Source organism: Macaca thibetana, chromosome 8 (assembly GCF_024542745.1).
Source record: "Macaca thibetana thibetana isolate TM-01 chromosome 8, ASM2454274v1, whole genome shotgun sequence".
In the NCBI taxonomy this organism is placed as follows: Eukaryota; Metazoa; Chordata; class Mammalia; order Primates; family Cercopithecidae; genus Macaca; species Macaca thibetana.
In genome coordinates, this window is record NC_065585.1 from 91,784,941 (window position 1) to 91,800,684 (window position 15,744).

Genomic DNA, 15,744 nt, shown 5'->3' on the forward strand with positions numbered 1-15,744 from the left:
GCAGAGATTTTGGAACGATCAGACTTGGAATTTAACTACAATTAATATGCTAAGGGCTCTGTCTTAGTTCAGGCTACTACAACAAATGGTTGCAGAACTTTTCCTTAGTTCAGCTAAAGATGGGATCCTTGTCCATCCCACGGGCCACGAAAATTTAGGCTCGCAGATGGTTTGAAATATGAGTAAAACGGTTTTATTGGGTGGAAAGCGAAAAAAAGGTGGGGGTTGTGAAACAGGGATCCTCTCCAAGGCCAGAGTCCCTGTTAGAGCGCTTCCCACCCACAGCTCAAATCCCAGGTTCCACAGAGGAAGAGGAGGAGACAGGCTCCTCCCCCCTGCAAAGTGCATGAACCTCCTGAGGCTCCACCCCAGTGCACAAGCTGGTTGGAGGTTTTCTGAGGACCTCCTCCCACCTGGCTGTCTCAAAACTACTATGGTTTGGGTGGCCTAAACAACAGAAAGTTGCTTCTCACAGTTTTGGAGGCTGAAATTCTGAGATCAGGGTGCCCCCATGATTGGGTTCTAGGTGTGGACCCTATTCCTGGTTTACAGATGTCCAGTTTCTTGCTATTCTTACACAGCAGAGAGAGAAAGAGGCAGATCTATTTCATTCTCCTCTTATAATGGCACTGATCCCTAACCCTTATGACCAAATTACCTCCCAAAGGTCCCCACCTCCAAATTATCACATTGGGGATTAGAGATTCCACATACAAATTTGGGACGGGAGCACATACGTTCAATCGGCTCTAATGGACACAGTAGATATGCAGAAGAAGAAATATCAAATACAGAAGAAGAAATACCAAAGAAGATACACAGATGGCAAATAAGATTATGGAAAATGGTTAAAGCTCTATATCTTTAGAAAGTTGTAAGATAGGTAATAATGAGATACAGCCATACACCTAATACAAGACCCTGACAACACCAAATGTTGGTGGACAAGAACTCTCATTCATTGCTAGTGAGAATACAATGTAGTACAACCAATTTGGAAGACAATGTGGCCATTTCTTACAAATCTAAATATAGTCTTATAATACCATCTAGCAATTGTGCTCCTAGATATTTAGGCAAATCACTTAAAAATTTATGTCCACACAAAAACCTGCATGTGAACGTTTATAGCAGCTTTATGCAGAATTGCCAAAAGGTGGCAGCAACCAAGATGTCCTTCAACAGGTGTCTGGATAAACAAACTGTGATATAGTCATACAATGGAATCTTATTCAGTGATAGAAGATACCACACCATGAAGAGACATGGAGGAAACCGAAGTGTATATTGCTTAGTGAAGGAAGTTAGTTAGAAAAAGCTCCATCCTGTATGGTTCCAATGATATGACATTCTGGAAAGGCAAAATAAAGAAGATCAGTGATTCCCAAGGTTTGAGGGAGCAGGAGATGGGGAACAAGGAGGGGTGAATAAGTAATGCGCAGGAGATTTTTAGGGCAGCCAAACTATTCTGCACGGTTCTGTAACTGTGGATACTTGATTTGTATATATTTGTCAAAACCTGTACAATTGTATGACACGAAAAACTGAACCCTCATATAAACTAGGGGCTTTAGTTATTAATAATGTATCAATATTGGTTCATCAATTGTAACAAATGTACGACATTAATTCAAGATGCTAACAGTAGGACAAACTGTGTGTGTGAAGGTAAGTGATTGTGGGGATGAGATGGGAATTCTCTGTATTTTGTGCTCAGTTTTTCTGTAAACCTAAAAATAGTCCAAAAAATAAAAGTCTATTAAGGAGAAAAAGAAATTGGAAGCCCTTCCCAGAAATCTGTAAATGTGTGTAGTTAATGAGTTGCTATGAAGCATAGTGAACTTATATTTAGATATATTAGAAGATAGTCCATACCATTTATGTTGTCATGATTTCACTGGTTTTACGATACTGGAATTGTAAGCCACAGAATGAATTCCAAGTAAAATGTTTTAAATGTATTCAATCAAGAATCATCAAAGTTAAATCCCACTAATTGCTTTATTATATGCAATTTCAGTGCCAAAACAACATTCAGATTCAAATATAAAAGATATTTATGTGATTTTTGTAATTGTACTTAGAGTTTAATCCATTTCTTTCATAAGAGCCAAAGGAAAGGGAATTTTGATAAGTAGCCAGCCAATCTTAAATTAAGCATTTTCCTTAAGAAATGTATCGTTCCCCTGAGCTCAGAAGTTCGAGATCAGCCTGGGCAACGTGGCAAAACCCTGTCTCTATTACAAATACAAAAGATTAGCAGAGCATGGTGGCCGGCGCCTATGGTTCCAGCTACTTGGGAGGCTGAGGCTGGAGAATCACTTCAACCAGGGAGGCGGAGCATTGCAGTGAGCTGAGATTGCCACTGCTCCACTTCGGCCTGGGCCACAGAGGGAGACTTTGTCTTAAAAACAACAACAAAAAACCAAAACAAGAAATGTATCATTCTATTGATTGCTGATCTCCTATGCTCATTACAAAGTTTAAACCTAGTAGCACCTCGGACCAGTAGCCTCAAAATGAAAGAACTTCTCAATTGTAAGGAAATGACCTTTTCCAACCACTATGAATCACTTTTTGCTTTCGTTATTTCTGAAGAATTGGTCTCATATAGTCAGCAGCTATTTTTTTATATTAATAAATCATTTTCACTTAGATAATTTAAGTTGGAGGCTAAAATAGGATTAAATAAGCCACTCTGATATCAGTTTGTTTTTATAGCTTAGAAAGATAAGATGATGAACATAAATTGGTCAAAATACCAAAAAATATATCTTCATATTGGAACCCTGTGTGCCAGGAGTATCATTAAGACTGAGTAATGGACAATAAAGGTACTGCCGGTCCCAAGTGGCAGGGCAGAAATGTGTGCATGATGTGGTTCTGTTTACACAGATGTTCTTCAGAAGGCTTGTCACGTAATAAAATAAGTTGCAACATTTATCTGAGTTCATTTTTTGGGGGACAAACACTTAGAGCAGCTTGGTTATTACTGTTTAAAAATGAAATGCTTTTGATGATACTAAACAGATGACAGCACTTTCCAATTTCTGCACATTGTACTTCTGAAGGCAGCGCTAAAGGGAAAAATGATCACAGCAAAGTGGTCACTGATTTTATTAATAAAAGCCTAGGAGAAAACGGATTCCTCTTTACCTTCTTAGAAGGCAGACCAGGAGCACACGGAGTCATGTGACAATAGATTTTAAATCTTCGAATATAGTACCTACATGGACTACGCAACAGTCAACCAAGTCACGGCAAACTGCGCCTTATTAAAAGTTGGTAAATGTGGCCGGGCGCAGTGACTCACGCCTGTAATCCCAGCACTTTGGGTGGCCGAGGCGGGCAGATCATGAGGTCAGGAGATCAAGACCATCCTCGCTAACGTGGTGAAACCCTGTCTCTACTAAAAATACACACACACACACACACACACACACACACACACAAAATTAACCGAGCGTGGTGGCGGGCACCTGTAGTCCCAGCTACTTGGGAGGCTGAGGCAGGAGAATGGCGTAAACCCGGGAGGCGGAGCCTGTAGTGAGCCAAGATGGCGTCACTGCACTCCAGCCTGGGCGAAAAAGCAAGACTGTCTCACAAAAAAAAAAAAAAAAAAAAAGTTGGTAAATGAATAGACCACCTAGAAGAGGCTGGATGCTTCTCTGACTGGGCTGACTCATCAGTACTTTATTCACTAGAACTAATGCTCTAATATTTCATTTGAATATTGGGTTTCTTATCATTTTTATGTCTTCTTTCATCAAGCCAGTGGTAAGACTTCCAAAAGTTTATAATTGTTCCATTTAAATTCCTGTGGTGTCATGTATTCATCTTCCTCACTTCTTCCACTAATAGTAGCCTCAAGCAGTTCTAATTTCTCAGTCAGCTCCCTCTGGTAGTAGTAATAATTCATTTCCTTTAGTTCCTGATGGCCTGGTTAAAGTTCTAGCAGAATTGCCTGCAAGAAAACATTACCAAAATCTGGCTCAGAGTGTGGAGCGAGATGCATCACATTCAACAATCATCAAGTAACTATAATGCATAAGATAATGTATAGAGTACCTAGAAATACCACAATAAGAAAGCAGATACTGTATATGGCAAAAGTGCTCTGAAAGATAATGGTAGATAAAGGGTGAAAATGATTAAATATGGTAAGTTAAAGATAAAAACTTTCTGTATTGCAGATCCTTCTAGAATCTTCAGTATGCTCATGTAAATCAGGAAACTCCAAGACAAAGAGCAGTAGACAAAATTCTTTAGACTTAACATGTCCTAAGAACACTTCTCTATGTGGAAGCTTCCAAGGGACTAGTCGTCTTCAGAACACACGTTAGAAACATGCCATCCAGGATAAACTGCCGTGATAAAGGCAAAGCAGTATTCAGGCAAAGCCTTGTGGAGGTCCATTAAAAGGAACTGTTCTTGCCAATTGGGAGAAATCAGGGAAGATGTCATTGAGGATGTGGCACTGTAGCTAGTTTCTGAAGGTTATAGAAAATGAGGATAAGGACAGTTCTGTTCAGACAATATATGTGCAAAAAGATGAAGACACGAAAGCATGTGGTTGTCTGTGAAAAGAGTAATTTTGACGTTTCTTGTCTACAAGACTAGAAGAAGGATGATACCATTTACCAATGATAGGAAAAAAAGGAAAATGAAAAATTTTGCCAGAGAAAGCTGGAAGATGAAAGGAGTAGAATGTAGAAGATAGAGATGAAGAATTACTTTAGACTTGTTACATTTGTGATGAAGACGTTCCTGGTGAAAATGTCAAGAGAAAATTGGAAATTTAATTCTGGAGATTAGAAGAGATCCCGGAAGAGACAATAAAGATTTTGAATATCTTTTCCTATAAACAACATCAAAAAGTATGAGAATAGATAAAGTAGCCTATTAGGGATCAACCCTTGGTGACATTAATCATATATCCCAGAAAGCAGATTGTTTGCTGACACTATAAAATCATGACCATCTTTCTAGTGGCAGAGAATAAGATTTCTGACCCTAGAATATGTAAGCATTTTGAAGAGGAAATGACTGAGTTTATATCTTATAACATACAACACATTCAAAAAGTAAGCCCTCAAAAATTATAGTAAAACTGAATCCTAATTCTTTGATTTCTCGGACATCTCTCATGTTATTTGAAATAAGATAGGTCTGCCTTGTCCAGACTGCATGTGGCCGGAAATATTACCCTACATCAATTCATGGGCAAAAGCTGAAGAATTGGCTGAATGGTAAGGGATGTGCAAAGGACAGGATTGGAAGACTGGTGACAATAAGGTTTGGGAAAGAGTTACATAGATAGATCTTTCAAAATGGACATATTGTGAAGATATTTGTGTCTGTATTTGTTATCTATTCTGTATATTTATCCCCCAAAAAACTTAGTAGCTTAAAACAACAATCCAGTAATGGCTTAGCTGGCTCCTCTGCTTCATGGTCTCATAAGGTTGCAGTTAACACATCAACCAGGTCTGCAATCTCAACTGAAGTCTTGAGGAAAAGAGCCACTTCCAGGCCCACTCACATGATTGTTGGCAAAGATTCCGTTTCTGAATCTGAAGACCTTAATTCCTCACTCGCTGTAAGCCAGAGGTCACCCTTGATTCCTTGGCAGATAGCCCTCCCTCTCTATCAGGGCAAGTAGGCAAACAGAGCCAGAGAGAGAATGCCAGTAAGAGAAAAGTCATGGTCTTTTAGAAACTAATCTCTGAAGGGACACACCATCACTTTTGCTATATTTTATTTCCTGGAAGCAAGACATTAGGTTCAGCCCACACTTAGGGGAGGGAATTAACAAGGGCATGAATGTCGGGAATCAGGCAGACTGTGTACCACAATGTTTCATATGAATACTCATCAAAGGGCATTCCCTGAAATGGAGGCTGTCAGTAATCAGGTGAACAAATGGTGACTTCTGTGGATGCTGGCCAGCCTCTTTCGCCAACACCACAGTACTTATGAACCCAAGAGCAAAATGTCCATGGTGACAGGAAGAGGCTATTCATGGGCTCAACAACATGGATTTCTCTTTATCAAGGCTGACTTGGCTGCTGCTGCTGCTGAGTCTCTAATCAGCCAACAGCAGAAAGAAATATTTTAGCCCCAAATATGGAATCGTTCTTTTGGAGGTACAGCCAGCTACCTAGTTGTAGGTTGATAACACAGGAGGCTCGACATGGAGGCTTATCATAGAGGAAGTAAAGATTCATCCTCATTGGATGTTAACTTTTTAAGTTAGTCTCTGGGTAGCAGGATTCTCAGTGGAAGATGACTAAATTTGAGGAGTAACTAATATGTTCTGTGACAGTTGCAGTGACTATTCGGACTGTATTTCTCATTTGGGGGAAAGGGTAAGAATGTCTTCACTTGTAGGAAGGACAGCCACATCTTGTTAGGTGAAAAGGTAAAGGTGTTTAATTGTCTTGTGGGAGTTTAAATGCCTGAGGAAGTGTGCATATGGAACCTGAAAAGGGGTACATGATACAAGTTGTCATTTCGTTGTCTGTCAACACTAAATCCCTCCTTCTTTGCCCTGTGTTGCAATATTGTAGTTAGATCCTATAAATATTTCTCTTTTTCCAGCTGGCACAGTGTTAGACTTTGTCAAAGCAAAATGAAGTCGCTTCTCTTCCTGATTCCAGTAGGGTTTTTTCCTATGGTGTGGCTGCCACATTCACTGAGTTTCTCTGCCACCAGCACTTTACTAACTGTGGAGCTGCAACATATGTCTGCGGGAAGAAGTTTCCTCCCTCCAGGGGTGGCAGGTGCTCCTGGCAGCCACTGCCTCTCTGATGAGGTCACATTGAGCCTTGCGGAGGGCCCTCTTCCAAGCTGTTCATTCATTCCTGGTTTACTCTGTCTTAGGCCTGTTTCCTTCAGTTGCTATTTCTGCATTCCTTAGAGTCTTTTAAAAAAAAAAATCTCTTTTAATAGTTTAATAGTTTTTCTAGTTAATATGTCTTAGTACTGAATGTCTCCTGGGAGACAAAATCACCCCCAGCTGAGAACCACTGCTCCGAAGCCTGCTTCTCACAGCAGCTGGTGTGATCCTTTACAAAATAAATCATATAGAGTCCTCCCTGCTCGGAAACCTCTGCAGTCTTCCTTTACAATGAGAATAAAACGTAAATTCCTCTACCAGGCTAGCAAGACCCGCTGTGGTCCGGCCTCTGCCCCTCTGCAATTTCATCTCCTATCACCCTCTTCACTGACTTCACATCAAAGCTCAATCCTTCTTAGTATTTGTGGTGGGCATTTTCTCTCCCTGCCATGCTCTTCCCAAATTCTTCCAGGGAATGGCTGCCTCATTTTATTCACAGTTGGCTTCGATGCTGCCTCCTGAAAGAAGCCTTCTCTGAACACTCGATCTACAGTGACACCTTCCTGCATCTCTCTCTCTCGCCTTATCCTGCTCTGGTTCCCTTCACAGCCCCAGCTGATATTACACAGTGTTTTGTTGCTTGCATGCTTATTATCTACCTGACCCATTAGATCATAGGCTGGCGGAGGGCAGAGACTTGTACATCGAATCCAGAAGAGTACCTGGAATAGGCCTTTAATAAATATCTGTTGAATAAATAAATATGTGTGATTTCGTATTGTTCCTTGACACTATTTTGCTCAGCACATTTATAATGTAGAACAAAATAAACATGTACATATAATGATCAAGTCTTCATTTATATGGCCTCTAATTTTTAACTTCTGGGTTTTTAAAATTTTAGCCACAAATTTATAAATAAGGATGTGGGAGAGTGAATTTCAGATTTGGACACAATCTTTTTAGACATTGTTTTTAATGTTTCTATTATCCTATGTTTTTATTTCTCAATAATATTTCAACTGGAATAATTTCATTTTAGCTCCTCCAACTGTCTTTGACTATGTGGTTCTTGTATATGAAGATATTTTCACAAGGGTGAAAGCACTAGCAACAGCAACTAACAGAGGTCCATTTAAATCCAAAGACCGAGGATGCATCCCAAAATGCACTTTCATACAGTTGTTCTCGGAATTGTATGAAATTCTGTGTCTTCACAGTGAAAACAAGAAAGAACACATTTCTATCTCTATCAGTAATATTACCAATGTAAATAATTCATCTCAAATTTTCACTTGGTGAGCCTTCATAAAATCATGGAAGTAAAGAATATAGGCAAATTTTTTTTTTTTTTTTTTTTTTTTTGAGACGGAGTTTCACTCTGTCGCCCAGGTTGAAGTGCAGTGGCGCGATCTCAGCTCACTGCAAGCTCTGCCTCCTGGGTTCACGCCATTCTCCTGCCTCAGCCTCCTGAATAGCTGAGACTACAGGTGCCTGCCACCAAGCCCGGCTAATTTTTTTGTTTTTTTTTTTTTTTTAGTAGAGACAGGTTTCACCATGTTAGCCAGGATGGTCTCGAGCTCCTGACCTCGTGATCTGCCCGCCTCAGCCTCCCAAAGTGCTGGAATTACAGGCGTGAGCCACTGCACCCGGTCCAAAAAATATTTTTATAAACTTTATTTTCTGATTGGATTATGCCTTTAAAATTAGATTTTTTCTTTTGTATTTCATGAAGGTCTTGACATAGCCAACTAAGTTATGATGACTGAACTTTACAGTCAACGGCACATTCTCTTCTCAGGGCATCTCAGTTGTATATTTTGCTTCAGAGTTATACTCAAGAAACACACACAGGCATGGTGGCTCATGCCTGTAATCCCAGTACTTTGGGAGGCCGAGGTGGGTAGATAACCTGAAGTCAGGAGTTCGAGACCATCCTGGCCAAGATGGTAAAACCCTGTCTCTACTAAAAATACAAAAATTAGCCAGGTGTGGCAGCGGGCGCCTGTAGTCCCAGCTAGTCAGGAGGCTGAGGCAGGAGAATCGCTTGAACCCAGGAGGCGGAGGTTGCAATGAACTGAGATCATGCCACTGCGCTCCAGCCTGGGCGACAGAGTGAGACTCCATCTAAAAAAAAAAGAAAAGAAAAAAAGAAGAAAAAACAGAAACACACTCAAATAACTAAAAGCCAAACCCTGTAACTTCTGCATTTCCAGTACTGTGTAATGTAGCACTTTTCCCTTTTTAACATATCCCAATGGAGCCCTAGGAGACAAAACTTTTTTCAGGAAAAAAAATGGCACATTATCAATGAATCATGGAATCACACACATAGCCCTGAAGTGCAAGTGGCTGTTACTATAAGAAGTCCTGATCCTCTCAGCTGCTGAACAGAACCTATAGCAATTTTTAAAGAGGTAATTAAGTTAGAATCACTTATAATGGTTAGCAGTGAACAAAATATGGAGCTTCATAATATACCATTAAACTCCAAAAGCCCTAGTTGTCATTAACAAAGTCATGAGAAAACACCTTTGCTAAACACTGGAGAATATGTTTATATTCTTTCCCCAAATCTTTATTTTTATTTCTTTGGAAGCTATTACATTTTAAATAGAAGATAATAATTTCCCGTAAGTTAACACTGAAACACAGTGTGTTCATGTTTTCGTAATATGATGCTTTTTGTGTACATATATAGTTGGTTGTGACTGCATTTGTAGTGTGTGTTTATTTGCTATCCAGATTTTATCACATTTTTGGTAATGTAACAGTTAAAAGGAAATGGACTTCATACTCCCAGCCCCAGTCACCTCTCTGTGCTGGTGACACAGCACTCAAGTCTGCCACTCAGCCTAGCTCATTCCTGCTAAGTCCCTGCATCCGTGCCCTGGTGCCTACTGGCCACCTTCTTTTTCATATCCACTGGCAGCTCTCACCCAGCTTTCCACAGCAAACTCATCACTTTCCGCATCCCTCAAACCTGATTGTCATATTCTCTTTATGAACAGTACCAACAGAGATATGCAGTCACCCTGGCCAGAAACCTCTCAAACCCAAATTTCCAATTAGAACTATTGCTGATCCTGACTCCTAAATAAACTCTTGAATCCAAGACCTCCTTTAAATTCCTACTAAACCAGCTGAGTTCATGTCTTTATCATGTCTTGCCTAGAGCATTGCAATAGCTTTCTTAATTTCCATATTTCCATTTCCCCAGCCCACTGTCCCCGTTTACTCCTTTATATTGCTGCCTCAGTATTAGTTCTCAGACCCAAATCTGATGATATCATTTTCCAGTTAAAATCTTCCCACTGAATTATGTTACTTATAAGATAGAATTCAAATGCCATCAGCCATACCTTAACTCCTTACAGGTATAGGCACTCCACTTCCGGGTCCTCAGGACACTTGAATTTCTTCTCCACAGACTTCTTCCCCAAGACTGATGTTTTTTTTTTTTTTTTTTTTTTGAGACGGAGTCTTGCTCTGTCGCCCAGGCTGGAGTGCAGTGGCGCGATCTCGGCTCACTGCAAGCTCCACCTCCCGGGTTCACGCCATTCTCCTGCCTCAGCCTCCCGAGTAGCTGGGACTACAGGCGCCCACAACCGCGCCCGGCTAATTTTTTGTATTTTTAGTAGAGACGGGGTTTCACCGTGGTCTCGATCTCCTGACCTTGTGATCCGCCCGCCTCAGCCTCCCAAAGTGCTGGGATTACAGGCGTGAGCCACCGCGCCCGGCCTAAGACTGATGTTTTTAAGCCCTCCATGTTTCCAGCTAGACTGGCTGCTGACTGAAAGAGGAGAGAGTAGCCTTCATCTCTATTTTCACTGCCAAGTACACAGTGCAAGCTTAATAAATGTTTAATGAATGAATCAATAAAGTCTAATATCAAAGGATGCTACTGAGTTAATTGAAGACCCCTCTCAGGTAATGTTTGTTGTTTAAAGTATTTCAAAGATGTTTCAACCCTAGGAAAGCCTCTAGGTTTTCAGTTACTGGTCTGGCTAGTGGAAAGATACAGTATTTGCAAGCAAAGATGCCTGTGATGGATCCTCAGCCAGAGCATTTTGTGCTGCCTGTGATCTATAGGCTTAGAAGTGGTCCTGGATATGTGTCATTATTCACAGTTCGTCCATCATCATTCTTGGCCAACTGAGTCACTTGTGAGGTTACCCTTAAAACTGGCCATTTTTACAGCTTAATCACCACGTCAGCTTGGCTTGCAGATAATTTATGTACAACTCAAGTTTCTGTAACTTAAAGGTCACAGAACTTTAATAGAAGTCGAAAGTCTACTATCATTTATCTGTTTTCTTTTATGGCCCTATGTGAGTGACACAGAGATAATATTGGTAATTCATGGAGGTTCTTATTTAGGTACTTAGAATACAATGCTGAGAACTGGAAAAGGTACAATAAGATGACATAATAACCATGGCATCTGTGTGGTAATTTACTGCTCAGATTGTGTCATCTCTAAGCAACAGTCCCCCTTTGCTGTGATTTGAGGGAGTTCTGCTGCTGCGCTCCCTGAGTAGCTTCTCCTCAGATGACCTTCGCCTTCCAAAAGGTTCTGGGGATCGAAGATGGTGCCATGCACACAAGACGTGGCTGCCACATATAAAGACTTGGGCACCACAGTATGTTGCCATAAAGCAACTCCGTGCTAGAAGTATGCAAGAGTGCAGTGAAAAGCCAAATCATTGTTTATGGAATGGACAAGAAAACATCATTTGAGTTGATGGCTCCTAGCGGCTCACTCTCAAATTGTAGTCATTCCAGAGAAACTGAGTCAAGGTAGCATGTGAGTTTTTTTTCTAAAGTTTGACTTGTTTCAAGGCTAGCTCATGTTAAAGAAATGGTCAAGAAATATTACATTTTTTGCCTGTTGAATTCATGGAATGTTTTCATTTCATGTCCTATTATAGTCAGATAGAAACTGAGCATGCTTAGAAATGGACCAGCAGAAATAGCACTTCTGGGAAAGATAATCTACATTTGTTGAATGCTTGTGAAGTCTCAACTCATCTAATTCTCAGATTGGTGTTGTTATCATCATCCCCATCCTCCAGATGAGGAAACTGAGGCATGCAAAAGGAAGTCATCTGTTTAAGGTCACAAAGTAGTAAGCAGAGAAGACCGAGTTTAAGACCCAACCATTTGGTACTTAAGCCCTGGCTCCTTCTTACTCCTACAAATGGTAGCTCCCCTAGGCTATTGCCATAGAAGGCTAGGGAACAAAGCATGTTATCCAGGGAGACTTATAAATATGTACATAAGGGGAAATTCTTAGAATTAAAAAAATACTGACCATGTAATAAAGCCATGAAATTAGAGTCAATAAAACTGGCCAAATGTCTAACATCTTTCCAGACTACTAACACTTCTGCTTACCAACTAAAACTTTGCTTGAAATATCAATTCTTGATAGCACTTAAAATGTCAGTAATGTACTACCCTCTTGTATCTGGATTGCTTCAAGTCCATTTGTAATAAGCCAACAGAATGACTATCATTGAAAACTAAGAGGCAACTCTCAAACAACCTCTTTCCCAACTAAGCTGTCCAATTTCTTTTCACTTCTCAGCCCAGATATATAACTCTGAATATTGCAGGTATAAGATGGTCTATTTTTTAAAATCCTGTTTATTTTTCCTTATCTGATGAAATTTAATTTTCTGAAGATTTTTTCTTTTATAAATACATTCACTTAATTTAAGTTGTAACGTATATTTTTGAATTATAGGCAATTCATTCTTTTTTTTTTTTTTTTTTTTTTTTTTGAGACGGAGTCTCACTTTGTCGCCCAGGCTGGAGTGCAGTGGCCGGATCTCAGCTCACTGCAAGCTCCGCCTCCCGGGTTTACGCCATTCTCCTGCCTCAGCCTCCCGAGTAGCTGGGACTACAGGCGCCCACCACCTCGCCCGGCTAGTTTTTTGTATTTTTAGTAGAGACGGGGTTTCACCATATCAGCCAGGATGGTCTCGATCTCCTGACCTCGTGATCCGCCCGTCTCGGCCTCCCAAAGTGCTGGGATTACAGGCTTGAGCCACCGCGCCCGGCCAATTCATTCATTTAATAAGTATTTATTGAGTGCTGGACATCCTGATATGGATGGCTTGTAGTTACCAAAGCTAGTACAGCATGATATAATGTTTTACATTCGTATTTTATAATCTTTCTAGCGAAGCTTCTAAATAATTAATGCTTATTTCAAATTAATGTGAAGTCAAAATATAATCTCTTGTATGCAATTTTATAGTGATATCAAATTATAAGGAAATAGAATTTCTCCCTTATAATTATTCTGTTCTTTTAACTTGACATCTTTTAAAATGAAGAAATACATCTGTTTAAACTTTCAGTTTGCCCAAGTTATACTTTAGGCAATCTCCATTCATGGGGTTTTTGTTGAAATACAATTTAGAGTACATTTCAGTCCCAGTGGTAATCCAGTAGCACACTGGATTTGGGGAATTTGCAAAGTCTTAGTAGAAGACTATGAAAAGTATGAATAATGCTTAGGGAAATGAGTAGAAATAAGAAAAAGTGTACTCTGGAACCTCATGTTTACGACGATTCTCTGAGATTCCTGCACAGGGATGTCCCTGCTAGAGGTTATTTTGCCTGTTACACAAAGTATTCTCAGATACCTTGTTTTCAGTTTGGGGTTCTCATGGAGGAGCCACAGTTGAGGAAGAAGAGGCATTAACCTCCACGGGCCTGAAAGAATGAAACAAGGGAGCAATTTCTGGAACTGTGTTGTCTGGATAGCATGGCAGGACCAAAAGCTTGGTAGGAGGATGTGACTGGATCTCCTCACTCCACAGGTTCACAGGAAGGAGCCATGGGAAACACCCCTCAATACCTTCCTGCCCTCTGACCTCCTGTGGGGTGTCCATTGGCCTAACCTAGTGGGAAGCCGGAGAGCAAGGGAGGGTGTGGGCGCAGCCCATGGAGGTGAGTCAGCTAGATCTAGGCAGGCTGGTGCAGGAGGGAGAAGGAGTGAGGGACTGGAGGGATAAACAGAAGATGCTGCATGTTGTTTCTCTGTTACTTTTATGCTATAGGAATTGCAAGAGCCCCATGAAGTGTAGCCATTCAAAATTTAATTGAGAAAATTAATAGTGTAATAGTATCTTAGGTTTTCCTGCCTTTTTAAATGTTTGCTTCTAACTCCTTTTGCTCTGAAATTGTACACAAAATTAAGATAATTCTTCTGTAAATTCTAGGTTGAAATATTTGAAGAACATATATAAAAATATTTTGTTTGATGTATCTACATCCTTATGTTAATTCTCTACTTTTCCCAAACCGAGAGAGAAAAATACCAAAATAGTTTAAAATAGCAAAATAACATTTGAAATACAAATTAGAAGAAAGGTAAAGAAGATGTGCAACATAAGGAAAATGCCCAGTGTTTCTTATTGAGCTTGCTTTCTTCAGTGACATTGCCCGAAAAACATATACAACACGAATGAATGAATGAACGAATGAACTGGGCAGTATAACACATAAATTGGTAGGGCCAAAGATGTTTCTGCTCTAGCAGGAAGTGGTTCAGATCCCTCTCCTATTGTATTTCTTCTAAGATGCCTTTGATGGCACTACTATATGTAAAGTAATTTGTTTACTTTTCTGGCTTTTTGATCAAATTGTAAATTCCTTCAGGGCAGGTACCACACCCTATTAAGAACACACATTAGGAACTCAATTAATATTTTTAAGTTAGTGAAATAGGATGTACAGCAATAATCACCAGTAGTTTACATAGGAAATACTTAATCCCAATACTGAGCTGGTACAAAGGAAGTCAGAGAGCTCCAGAATAAAAGTAAAATATGTAAGCTTCAAAGCAGAAATAAAACAAAGACCTTGACTATTAAATACCTGTGACCGAAGATGACTCTAATAAATATATATTGACAGCAATACAAGACCATGTTTGGAATCATCATAGATGATGCTTATTTGCTTACACTTATCATTGGTAAATATATAGTCCTCATGTGCTTATGCCCAACTTTATCATTAGAAAACATAAATAGTGTTTACCATATGTTGTGTTGATCCTCCTCAAATAATTCCCTCAAAATGGCTGCATCTTTACCTCATACTGCCTACCATACAATTCCCAATAGATTATAGAAGCAATTGTCAAAATCAAAATATCTGAATTTCCAGACCAACAGTTCTCACTATACACAATGCAAAATCAAAGAATGAGACCAACATCTAGACCTACCCTGATTCTCTTTTATTGTCATTTCAAATATATAAGAAAAAAATCATGCATTCAGGTGATGAAAGAGATGCAATAATCAGGTTGATGGCACCGTTTTCATCAATGCTAAATTCAAGAAGAAAATGCATCACAGTCCAAAAAACACTAAGAAAAACATTTGTGATCCAGTAATCTATACTCTTTAAGTTATATTTATGTGTGTAACCAAGAAGATTAAAACCTGAAATGTCTAAATGGTGTTATTTCTCATTATAACCTCAATAAATAGTTTATGAAAGGTAAAAAGAGATATTAATAAGTAAATATAAACACCAAAATCATAAAGAAATTAGAATAAAATATAAGTGAAGATTTTGGCAGTAATGGGACTGGTCACATCTTTCTAAGGCAGGAACTGTAAAGTAAACCGTCAGTAGATTTGACCCCTAAGATTTTTTTTTTTATTCTGCCATCACATAATTCTTTTTGTGTTGAATCCCAGGCTAAAGAAATCTTTGAGAGACCCATGCATGCTTGAATCTAGGGATATCCAACCAACTAGTACCGTTTAGTAGCCAAGCCATTGTAATATTTCCCAGTTGACCTGGGGCTGGAGGTATGTTTTGCAGAGATCAGGGAAAAAATCTAATATTTATGATCATTATCTAAGGTACCCATG